This window comes from Carcharhinus amblyrhynchos, chromosome 2, assembly GCF_965287045.1.
Source record: "Carcharhinus amblyrhynchos chromosome 2, sCarAmb.v2.hapA, whole genome shotgun sequence".
NCBI classification, from domain to species: Eukaryota; Metazoa; Chordata; class Chondrichthyes; order Carcharhiniformes; family Carcharhinidae; genus Carcharhinus; species Carcharhinus amblyrhynchos.
Window position 1 is genome coordinate 25770464 of NC_137325.1, and position 13132 is coordinate 25783595.

At 40.7% G+C, this 13132-nt stretch overlaps 1 protein-coding gene across 1 annotated transcript in view; it reads right to left on the bottom strand.

Annotated features, from left to right (window-relative positions):
- Nucleotides 1-13132, bottom strand: part of osbpl10b (oxysterol binding protein-like 10b) — a 211152-nt gene that overhangs the window by 86813 nt on the left and 111207 nt on the right. The gene's annotated exons all lie outside the window — the stretch shown is intronic.

Sequence of the window (13132 nt, forward strand, 5' to 3'; positions counted from 1 at the left end):
CGGTGGAAAATCCAACAGGAATCCCAAAATGGCATTTATGCTGACACAATTCCAGTCAAGATAGTACCTGCCCCTTGCCAATGATGTAATGAGGCTCTCCCATGAAAGGATGGGTATCCCATAACCATACATTTAGAAGTCATTAGCAGGCCTCCTTGCTGCATTATTCCCCCACATTTACCTCTCCCTTTCACAATATCATGTCGACAGGGTTTACAACAGCTTTTGACAAGTGAAGATCTGATAAACAGAGCACCAGTGAAGACCTGGTAAACAGAACAGTCCCCTGGAGAGGGGTGGGGCAGGGGAATGGAGATGTCATGCCTGGGCAATAAGCAGGCACCGTCTCCAGCACTGCTGGGCTGGAAGGGGAGAGCGGGGGACAGTTCCATGGGGTGTTGAATCTTTATTGTTTTTAGATTGGGACACCCTTTAATAATGGCATCCCGACGCCCAGGGGCTGAGGCTGTTGGCAGGGTGGGCTCATTCAGGCCTTCCTCTTCCATTTATTATCCTGCACAATGTTTGAAAATATGGCAGAAAAAGAGGGCAAAGCAGCTAGCAGGCTGCCATCCACTTCTCCCGCCCAAGATAACACTTCGGGAAAAAAATTGTAAAATTCCACCCAGCTTTTTGATAGTCGCTTTCTGATAGTCGCTTTCTGATAGCTATCTTGCTTTCATTTTTGAAGCATTAATATTTAATAGCTGTCCAATAAAGAATGTTCTGTTCATACATTGCTTGGTATTAAATCACTCATTCCTGTTTCTGCAGTATATGGCTCTAAACTTAAGTGCATCTCTGCAAGGGACTCAGTATTGAAAATCCAGGTAACTGGTTTAATTATAGAACTATTTTAATGTCAGAAATTTATTCTTGTTGTAATCTCTCATACATAGCCAACATAACTTACCTTTTGTGGTTGAAACACCAATTACAGAGGAAGTACGGTCCAGATTCACAAGAACAATGCTGGGGTCTAAAGACTTACAAGGATAAACTCAGCTTGTATTTCCTCGAATTTACTGGGCTGATGGGTCATCTAATCAACATGCTTAAAATTAGGAATTTGAATCGAAAGTGGGGAAACAGCAAAGGTACAGGTCATCCATTATCTAATTGAACGGTGAAGCAAGTTTGAGGGGATGAATGGTCTACTCTAATACTTCTGTTCACAACGGCTGGCAACAGATATGGATAACATTGCTAATGGGTTGCAGGAAAGGAAAAAGGGCTAGAATAAATCAAATTACACAGTTAGGAAATTAAGCTAAAAGCTATAGAAAATGGTTTGTTTAATCCAAACATTTTTTATGCTTACAAACTTCAAGTAATCACATATCTGGCGCCATCTGATGGACAAAAATTAAAGAACACATTTTATAGATTACAATTTTACTACTGCCCTGGTTTCAGTACATGAAAACAAATTAATATAATAATACAAGAATGTTAATTACTCTCTTCAGTGCACCTCACAATTGTAAACCTGTATCATAGCTCCTTATGGTCTAAAATCCAGGAGAGCATTAGCTCGTTCCTCCACTAACGCAGTAAAAGAAAAGTCTGCAACATCATACAACATCGTCACCATTTTCCACAGCACTTTACAGCAAGTATCACTTTTGATGTACAGTAACTGCTGTTGCATACGCGCAATCACAGTTAGAGCACAAAGACCAAATCAATGAGTGATCATAAATTGTTTTGTTTTGTAGTGCTGGTTAAGGGGAGAATGTTGATCTGCAAAAGGAGAACTCTCTGCTCTTCAAAAATTATTCTTTGGCTTTTATGCCTAACTGATGAAGCAGTGAAGCCAGATTTAACATCTATCCAGAAAAGCTTCTCAGACAAAGCAGCACTCCCTCAGTATTGCTCAGGAGTTCAATTTAGATAAATATAGAAAACTTTTCAGAGTCACATAAACTTAGTAGATTTTCTCATGTTCATATTGTAAACGAAATTTATTCTCCTCAATTAAATTATCCTTTAATTTCACTGTTCAACACAATTTTTTCCTTTGGCTTGTTCCCCATACATTTTTATTGAATCTTATTTATTCTTTATCTTCCTTAGATTCACTGAAGCCATTTGCCATTCTCTTGCCATACTGGCGAATCATAGTTTAACCCAAGCTCCATCAATAGTACCTGGATCTAGCCGAGTAGGAGTTGTGAAAGGGTTGCCTGGTGGCATTCTCCATTGACCTTTCCTGCTCTCCTTGTGAAGCAGCAGCTAGCCTGAATCTGATGCCTGACAACTGCTGCGCAGCTTCGGTTGGAAGCTCACTCGTGGGGTAACCATGAGTCCATGTTCCACTAATACAAAAAATTGCACTGGGGCATCAATAAGTCGTGCCTCTGGTGACCTGAGTTTTAAAAAAAACTGTACATTCTTCAGTCTTGAGTGTTTTGGAAACACAATCAAAACATGAAGCTTATCAAAACATTGGTGTATACTTTTAATCAAATTACAGCTTTCCAAACCTATATTGCAATGATGGACCCAAAACATGGAGAATGACCAAAGTGATTGTGTAGTATACAAAGCCAGCATTCACCAGTGTATTTATGTTGGGAGAGGGAAGGGAATATGGGTCATAAACTCAGGATCTCACCCCTGAAATCATATATTCAGTATTACATTCCACATTGTAGAAGTCCAATATGGATAGTGTTACTGGTTTAGGGTATCAATTAACCCTTTAACTTCTCATTCTCAAGTTCTGAAATAATTCTAATTTGATAATCGTTATTAGTGACAATGGTTATATATTATTCAGTATAAGACCTGACACGTGCTCATATTTCAGCAATAGTAAAGTACAACAGCAGTACCATTCTGCCCTGGGTAGAAGTGCAACCTCGTAGCTACTCTCTCATGTCCCAGGTACTGCCACATTAGTCAATGCTTCTACAATGTATGCATTAGAGCAGTCCATTCTTACAGTTTCTTTAATTAGCAAGTTCAATGCAATCATTATCACACTATAATATGAACAATCCAATTATAAAACAAAATCTCTTAACTGCTCTGTCGTTAACTGCTCTTTTAGGCCAGCAAGATCTTTGGCTTTTCACACTCCAATACACATCAACTCAGAAACATAGGTCAAAGCGTGGTGGCCTTGGAAACCAGTTATTTTGTATTGGTTCTAGTTCACATGTGGACTTCTAAGATCCTGCAATGGTGTTTATCTTCCAATTCCCAGACACCAAGCTGTCCGTTTTCACACCCTACTTGATTTTGGCTGATGTAGGCTTTTTTAAAAACCATTTGGGCAATGAAAGCCCAAGCCATAATTTGCCATCAATTTACCTCTCAACTACTTTTAATCAGGAATATTTCATTCAGTATAGAATACAAGGGCAGGGATGTACTTCTGAGGCCATACAAAGCTCTGGTCAGACCCCATTTGAAGCATTGTGAACAGTTTTGGGCCCCGTATCTAAGGATGGATGCGCTGGCCTTGGAAACAGTTCAGAAGAGATTCCTAAGAACGATCCCTGGGATGAAGAGTTTGCCATATGAGGAACAGTTGAGGATTCTTGGACTGTACCTATTGGAGTTTACAAGGATGAGGGGGGATCTTATTGAAACTTACACAGTACTGCAAGGACTGGATTGAGTGGATGTGGAGAGGATGTTTCCACTAGTAGGAAGAACTAAAACCGGGGGCACAACCTCAGGCTAAAGAGACAATCATTTAAAACAGAGATGAGGAGGAATTTCTTTAGCCAGGTAGTGGTGAATCTGTGGATCTCTTTGCTGCAGAAGGTTGTGGAGGACGGGTCATTGAGTGTCTTCAAGACAGAGATAGATAGGTTCTTGATTAATAAGGAGTAATCTGTAAACTGTCTGTGCTTTATATGCTCTGTCTGAGGCCAGAACTCTCCATTCACCTGAAGAAGAGGGAAACCTCGAAAGCTAGTGAATTTACTATCAAATAAATCAGTTGGACTTAAACCTGGTGTTGTCAGACTTTTTATGATGAGAAAAATATCAGCCATGATTGAATGGTGGAGCAGACTCCCATGTCCTATGGTCTTACGGCCAATATAAGATTCAATACAACAGTAAAATTAAAGATGTGTACAGTCAGACATCATATAGAGCACTGAGGTAGACGATCAGCAGTGATTTGATCAAATGGTGGAGCAGGCTCAATGGCCTATTGCTGCTCTTAAGTTAGTTTTGGTAATTAGCAACACATGATAGAAATTTCCCAGTATTCTTAGAATAGTGTTCAACTCTTGCTCTGTTAAAGTGGCGGCACAGTGCTTAGTACCACTGCCTCACAGCACCAGAGACCTGGGTTTGATTCCTGACTTGAGTCACTGTCTGTGTGGAGTTTGCACATTCTCCCCATGTCTGCATGGGTTTACTCAGGGTGCTCCAGTTTCCAAAGGCATGCTGGTTAGGTGCAGTGACCCGATCAGGCACTGCAGTATGGCACCTTGGGGAATTTCACAGTAACTTCATTGCAGTATTAATGTAAGCCTTACTTGTGACTTAATAAATAAACAAACTTTTTATTTTAAGTGCAGTAATGGTAATGCAGTAGTTAGGTCAAAAACTTTCCTGTATTCAGTGGGTGTCTCATATGAACTCCCACTCGATCATTAAAGGTTCTATGAATCAGCATTAAATGTCCTTGCTAATTCAGGCAACTGCTGAATGTAGAAACACTTAATACTGCAGAAGAAAGTGATCACTGGGAACACTTGCACATAAAAACGTTAATCTCAAGATGTATTTAACAGATAGCAAACATAGTGTGCATGGCTCTGAACATAATAAATTTAACTAAAATTAATGAAAATTCCTGCCTTTATCATGCAAAATGGATGAACTTGATTTCCAATTAGTAGACAACATTTTGAAGGGCACCAAATCTCTGAAGATTATTTATTTTTAAAGAATCATTTAAATGATCTAACACTTGACAGTTGAGTAATTCAAGAGAAAAACAAAATAAAAGGTGAAAGTTCATGGTGCAGGATACCAAAGTTGAAAACTGTAGCAAAGACAACAAGATAAACCAGATGCGAAGGAATCTACATTTTAAAATTTACTTTTCATTTCTTGAGACAAACCCTATCTAAAACAGAAACTGAACTGAAAATTGAAACAGAAAAGGAAACAGACTGGATAAACATAGGAAGCATGGACCGTCCCAGTTTGTCAGGAAACAAAAACACACCAGGGTTCTGGCAAACTGAATCTAGTTGAAAGATATAAAAGGACAGATCAGTCCAAGCTGGATTGCGGTAGTTTAGGATTTCAGAGGTGCAGAATAGACAGGTTGAAGAAAGCAGTCCAGATCCAGAGCTGAGAATAAGTTGCTGCTAGTTGAAGATAACATCAAAAGATCTACATCATCCAGAATGGATGATAGGACAGATTCTGTTGACACTTGCCATTTGTGATGAACTGTACCTGACAGATTCAGATTGAATGTGTGCTGCTATCAGCTGGGGCTCAAACTGGCTCCTGGAAGGGCTGTAACTGAAATTCTTTGAGAGGAAGCCCTTGGTTGTATTATAGTTGATAATCAACTGTAATTTGCCTATTAATTCTGAATGTAGAGCATAAGATAGATAGTATACAGTATTTCTTTGTTAACTTTTGAATAGTCAAACTTCTGTTTCAAATGGTGGAATCTTATGTCCTTATTTTTTTTTAAGTTACCAGTCTCCACCAAGATTACAACACAGGAAGCAGTGATAAATACAAAGACTGAGGTTTTAAAACCTTAAAGACATGAGGATGGATTGAGGGAGGGTAGACATTTCACAATTTTTAACTATTGGGGAATAATTAATTAGAATCATTTTGAATGAGACCAAACTCAGTATTTATGTTGTGTATAAATCTACAAAATAACTCGATTCTTATTATGTTTTGCTAATGACACAATATTCAGGCAGTCTCACAGGAATTTACTAAACTGGTTCATATCATACACAGTTTCTGCATTTACGATGTTCCAGATCCAAGGATACTAAAACATCCTGGCTTCATCAATTTGCTTACTGCCTTGCACAAAGCATCGAAGTTCATGAATCATTTAATACAAATAACTCAGTGCTCATTTCCTGCACTTATTTTTTTAATTGCTAGAATTTGACCATGTATTCCATTTCTAGAAATGTTGGCACAATTCAGTGCCAGTAATGATACTTCATGAAAAGCATACATTTTAGCAACAATGATTAGTAATTCCAATTTTCCAATTCAATACTGTTCAACAGCAAGATATCAGGATTTGAAAATTTACACAATATCAGGATTTGAGAATTATGCATTTTTTTTCTCCACTTAGCATATCACAGGCAAGATAATTTCATTCAGAGATAGGCATTTTCTTGGGGCACTAGATTGCCATATGTTGCACATAGTGATTCTAAGGATGGCTTGATGAAGTTCTATAGAGGGGGATTTCAAGGAGATGTTAGGTAGCGATGGGGGAGGGAGTACAGTCCTGGCGCAAAAAATTGGGGTGAGCTTTTGAGGCAGGCCTTCCATCTTCCCCACTCAACAAACTTGGAAGAAAGCCATCCCCCTGCCAATCCAATGGCTTCTGGTCTCTAGTCCAGAAACCTGGTACCCAGGTTGGTGGATGAAAGAGACAAGATGAAATCAGGCAGTTGTAATTAGAGAGACTAACCTTGGACTTTAAATTTGAGGGAGAATAGAAAGATTAAGGGAGGTTAAGATGACGTTTGATGGCACTCAAAGTCTAAGCATACTCATCATCAATGTCTATGTCCTCAATTCTGCATCATTTTTCAATGTTCTTTCGATTTGAAATTAAATTGTTGAGTTGCTAAACTTAATCTTCTTTTAAACTCTAAACTGTAACTTTTCTCTCTCTTGCAATACCTCTTGTCTCTTAATTTAGTCAGTGTTTCTATGAACCTGCCTCTCTTGATCCTGCTCAGTTACAAATGAACTTATGCATATTTGTTCCTCCCTACCATTTTGAAATTTAAGAACCATGAAAGAATTCAATAAAGCCCATTCGCAGGCATTGGGATGTGAGATTAACCCATGCCCAGTCCATCAAGGTAGGCAGCAGCAACCTTAAGCTGCATATCCCATCAACATAATTGTACTCTGCAGCCTAGCATAAAAAGTACTTTTAACTAGCTGCACGATCATTGGGGGTTTCGAAGTATGCACAGTGATGGTTGCTGATGATTGTACAACATCCAATACTACTCACATCTCCTCAGATGCTGAAGTAGTCCATATCCAATGCAGCAAGACTTGGACAATTCCCAAGCTTGGGGCTGACAAGTGGCAAGAAATATTTCATAGAATCCCTACAGTGCAGAAGGAGATCATTTGGCCCATCGCGTCTGCACTGCCTCTTCGAAAGAGCTTCTTATCTAGTCTCCTTCCCTTATCCCTGTTACTTCATACATTTACCCCCCCGCCCCAAATCCCATAACCCCATATATTTAGCATGGCCAATCCACCTAACCTGCACTTCTTTTGACTGTGGGAGGCAACTGGAACACCCAGAGAAAATCCACACAGACAGGGGAGAATATGCAGAACAGACAGTCAAAGCTGGAATCAAACCCAGGTCCTGGCTCTGTGAGGCAGTGCTAACCGGTGTGCTACCCCAAATGCACCATACAAGCATACCTCCAACAAGAGAAAAATCTAACCATCACTTCTTGACATTCAATAGTATTTCTATCACTGAATCCTCCACTAACAACCGTCTGGAGGTTACGATTGACCAAAAACTGAATTAGACCAGCCATATAAATACTGTGGCAAAAAAGCAGGTCAAAGGCTAGGAATCTTGCAGCAAGTAACTCAATTCCTGATTCTATAAAGTTGTGCACCTTCTACAAGATATCACAAGTGTGATGGAATACTTCCCACTTGCTTGATGAATGCAACTCCAAAAATACTCAAGAAGCTTGACACCAACAGGACATAGCTTGATGTCCTACTCAGCTGCACACTACTACAAGCTGTATTCCCTCAAGAGGTGGGTATGCCGGCGTTGGACTGGTGTAAACACAGTAAAAAGTCTGACAACACCAGGTTTTAGTCCAACCGATTTATTTGATAATAGACTCACAAGCTTTCGAGGTTTCCCTCTTCGTCAGGTGAATGGAGAGTTCTGGCCTCAGACAGAGCATATAAAGCACAGACAGTTTAGAGATTACTGATTAGAATGCGAATCCTTACACCTAACCTGCTGTTCAAGACCTGAAGTGGCTGACAATGTGAGTGGAAGGAGCACTGATCACAGGTTACAGAGATGTGTATTGTCTCCAGACAGTACAGTAAGTGAGGTTTTGCAAACCCAGGCAAGTCACGGGGGTTACAGATAGTGCAACATGAACCCAAGATCCCTGTTGAGACCGTCCTCGTGTGCGGAACTTGGCTATCAGTCTCTGTTCACCTGACAAAGAGGGAAACCTCGAAAGCTTGTGAGTCTATTATCAAATAAATCGGTTGGACTAAAACCTGGTGTTGTCAGACTTTTTACTGTGTTCCCTCAAGAGTACAGCTTCAAGTCTGCACTGGACACTTCCCCAGAACTTTCTGTCATGGTTGAGTATTATGCAAAACCCTCATCACTTGAGGTCATTAATTCCTTACCAAACAGAAAGGCACCCAGCAAGGATGCCTAAGCAAAGGAAGTCCTACCTACTTCCACACATTTATGACCCCCTTATTATCTGGATAAGGGAAAGATTTGTTCCACAGAACATGCATGATACACAAAGTATCACTTTATCCAAAAGCAAAGACAGCAGAGGAAATTGCAATGACAACAAAGGCATCTCACTCCTCAACATCACTAGGAAGGTCACTGTCAGAGACATGCTTAAAAAACTAGTACAACTTTCAGGCTGAGAATATCCTGAAGAACTGTGCAGGTTCCATGCTGGCAGATCTACAGTGGGCACGATCTTCTCCATATGCCAGCTACTAGAGGAGTGTAGAGAACAGGAAATAACTCCCTAGATTACTTTGGTAGATCTCACAAAAGCACTCAAGATTGCCAGCAGAGTAGAACATGCTAAGGTTTTGGAGAAAATTGAGGTTCTTTAGTCTTATCTGGACCATTCGTGACAATGTGCACTTTACAGTTTGGGAGTTTCAGGGTAAGAATGGAGTGAAACAGGGCTGTGTCCTAGCCCCCACCTTGTATTTTCTTCTCCATGCTCCAAACTTTCAGCTTCCTTGCATTTATGGAAGGAGTTTACCTGCACACGAGGTCATCTGACAAGATCTATGATCAGTCCAGACTAAAAGCAGAAACAAAAATACAGCACATCTTTATCAGAGAACTCCTTCATATTGGTGATGCCATGCTAGTTGTTCACACAGAAACTCAGCTGAAGACACATGGATTTTCTCTCCCAAGGTTATGAAGTTGTTCTCCCTTACAATAAATATCAAGCAAACCACAATTATAGGCCAGCACGTCACATCTCCACCTTCAATCACAATTAACAATAGCCCTTTGTGTTTAGAAAATCCTGATACCATGGGCAGGATTTTATGGCCTCCCTTGTCCCAAAACCATAAGATCCCAAGGTCCATGGACCTTCCCATTATCCGCCCTTCATCCACTCCAATTCCGGTGATGGACAGTGCAGTAAAATTCCAGCCTATGGGTCCACGTCATCCAACGTGGGAAGAAGCCCAACAATTTTTAATTTTCAATGTCTGTAGCTCATTCTCAGCATGTCATGGAAGGATAAAATTACAAATGTAACAGTCCTCTCAAAGCCAAAATCTTCCAAGTATGCCAGCACTCACCAAACAGAGGTAACTTTGCTGGCTTGGACATTTTTGCAGGGTGGAAGATGGATGCATTCCCAAGGATATTTTGAATGGCGAGGAAGTTGGGGCCAGAAGACCAGTAGAATTCTTGCACGAGTGACAGGAAGGCCCTAAACATCACTTTTTACACATGGGAGACACAAACAAACGCAGAGGAAAATGGCGACATTACCCCTAGGCCAGTACGGGTCACCATGATGATCAACAGTTACAGCTGCTTAAAAACCAGGGCTAATGTTGAAAAATAAGACATGACATCAGATAATTACCAAATTTGCAGCACTTGTGGCAGAACCTGCCTTTGCCAGACTGGTCTTTTCAACCATCAGCAATAAAGCACCCTATGAAATTATTGCATTGCCAATGGATTTGCCACATCATTTTAAGGGAAGGATACCAATGAGAGGAACCGGTCAGAGTGAGACCTTACAGGTTCTCTGATGTGGCATTGGAGGCATTAGTCCAGGAGACTGAGAAAAAGGGAGATCGCGTTTCTACAGGAGGCCATGAGAATGCACCTGACGAAGGGCAAACCCCGAAAGTTTGTGAGTTTACTATCAAATAAATTGGTTGGATTTAAACCTGGTGTTGTCAGACTTCTTACTATGGAGTACAAAATGCAGATGATGTGGCCATGGACCTCCAGCTTTCCATCCCAATTCCTTCCCTTAGCCCAAACCTCCCTTTTGGCATTTTTGCTTATTTACCCAAGAACTGCACGAGGCCAGACAGTGCAGCTGCATTATAAAAAAAGTAACAGCAAAAACCTGCTAAAGAAGCACCATCATTTCTTATTACACTTGCAGCCACCAACTCAGATGTTGGCACTGCAAGTACAGTACAGGATATTAGGGATTCAGAATCAGCAAGTGTCAATTCACTGGGCAAACATGGGTGTAGTCAGGTCAACAGGAATAGATAACACGAGTGCCAGCTTCCTGAAGTGCAAGATCTGCAGTCCAAGAGGAACTGAAAGCAGGATTTCCCCCGACAGATCTTCAAATTACTTTCCATTCATAGAATCCCTACAGTGCAGGAGACCATTTGGCCCATTAGGTCTCCATCGACTCTTCGACAGAACAGCTTATTTAACTCCACATGCTTATCCCACTCATCCCTGAACCAACACATCTTAGGAAGCAATTTAGTACGGCCATTTCACCTGACCTGCATATCTCTGGACTCTGGGAGGAAGCCAGAACACGATAGTCTGGAATCTTTCTGGCAAAAGGCAGTTAATTATAGTATTTGCAAAGATGTGGAGATGCCAGCGTTGGATTGGGGTAGGCACAGTAAGAAGTCTCTCAACACCAGATCAAAGACTCACTTGATGAAGGGGCAGTGCTCCGAAAGCTTGTGCTACCAAATAAATCTGTTGGGCTTTAGCCTGACGTTGTCAGACTCCTTACTATAGTATTCACAAATTATGAAATTACTATCAGTTGCTTGGGACTTGTAAAACCCTGTAAAACATCAATAAATTGAATGTTTGTAATTTTTTCTCCTGCCGCTCATAACTCATAGTTACTTGGAAATTTTTTGTCCTACTTATCACTGCATACTTGAGGTATTGTAGTTCTGCAGGGACAAGAGAAAACTTGCAACTCTTATACCTTTCTTTGAGTCATAATTTCTCCACAGGTGTGGATCCATATGAAGTTGTAATATAATGGATAAAAGACAGATAAGGGGTGCAACTGTCCCAAAACTGCAGAGTGTTGGATCAGGTGAGAAAAGCTGTGTGCAATTCCCCGGCTTTACAGATGCCTTTTCTTGCCTGGTTTAACAGCACACTGTGCAATTTCATAGTGCTGGTGACGGTCTCACAGTCAGCTAGAAGGGAGGAATCTAAACACGACAGTAAAGTTTAAAAAGTTTATTTACTAATGTCACAAGTAGGCTTACATTAACATTGCAATGAAGTTACAGTGAAAATTTGTGAAAAGGCTGGGATTTTGAGATCGGGGCTTTATTTTTAAAGGGTACTCTGATTTCAAGTTAAATTTAAGGCCCCTCCCCCACTTGCAGATCAAGACCCCACTCATCATAATGCCAATATTGGGACACACTGCCATTCCCCGTGCCCACTTCCCGCAAGCATTGCTGTTTTCCCCTCTTTCCTTCACCCTCACAGGCATCAGGGCTCTCCCCTCTCCCTACTACTACCCCCAAGGGGAACCCCTCCTCCCGACCCAATGGAGGAGGGTAATCCCCCTTTGCCAGAGCCCCAGTTACGTGCCTCCTTGGTACTGCCAAGGAGCAATTCCAAGCCTTATCCCTTAAACCACATGGCCTACAGGCATCTCTGACGTAGTCACCATGACTGCTTATCACTTTTGAAAAGGATCCATCACGGACAGACGCATTTGAATTTAGAAGTCAGACTCACGCCCTTTATGGGTGATTGGATTTGAAAAATTTTGACTAATCACTGGTACAATAGATCAACAATATACAAAATATCAGACAGATATGTCTGTGGTACATAGTTCAAGAGTCCATCTCCAGTTTAAAGTTTATTTATTAGTGTCACAAGTGGGCTTACATTAACACTTCATTGAAGTTACTGTGAAAATCGTCTAGTTGCCACACTCTGGCACCTGTTTAGGTACACTGAAGGAGAATTTAGCATGGCAACGCATCTAACCAACATGTCTTTCGGACTGTGGGAGGTAACTGGGGCTCCTGGAGGAAACCCATGCAGGCACGGGAAGAACATGCAGACTCCACACAGCCAGTGACCCAAGCAAGGAATCAAATCTAGGTCCCTGGTGCTGTGAGGCAGCAGTCCTAACCACTGTGCCACCCTTTGAACTCCCAACCATAACGATAACATTGTGAGAAATCACCAAAAAGTCAGATATTTTCCATAGCAGAAAGGATCATTGGAGGAATCTTGCGTAGCTATTGGTGATCAACACAAAAGTTGACATTGATAGAATAACATGAATATTTAAATATTTGCTTAACATAGGAACCCTTATACTGCTATAATCTTTATACCATATGATGTAGTTATTGGAGACATTCTGATATTAACAAACTGTTCCCAAGTTTCCAAACTGTTTCTTCAATTGCATTGATTTTAGTTGAAACACTTTATTCAGAAAAAAAATTATTCCACATCTTCTCAGTATCATACATAAAACAACATTTAGTTGCAAAGAAATTACAACAAGGAAACAGGCTGTTCAACTGCCATGTGCCTTTCATATCCGATTCAATTACGAAGTGATATCAAAATAAAAACTATATCAAAATAAGAAAATTTTGCAACGGTCCATAACATGGAGGCCATTTATTTAAA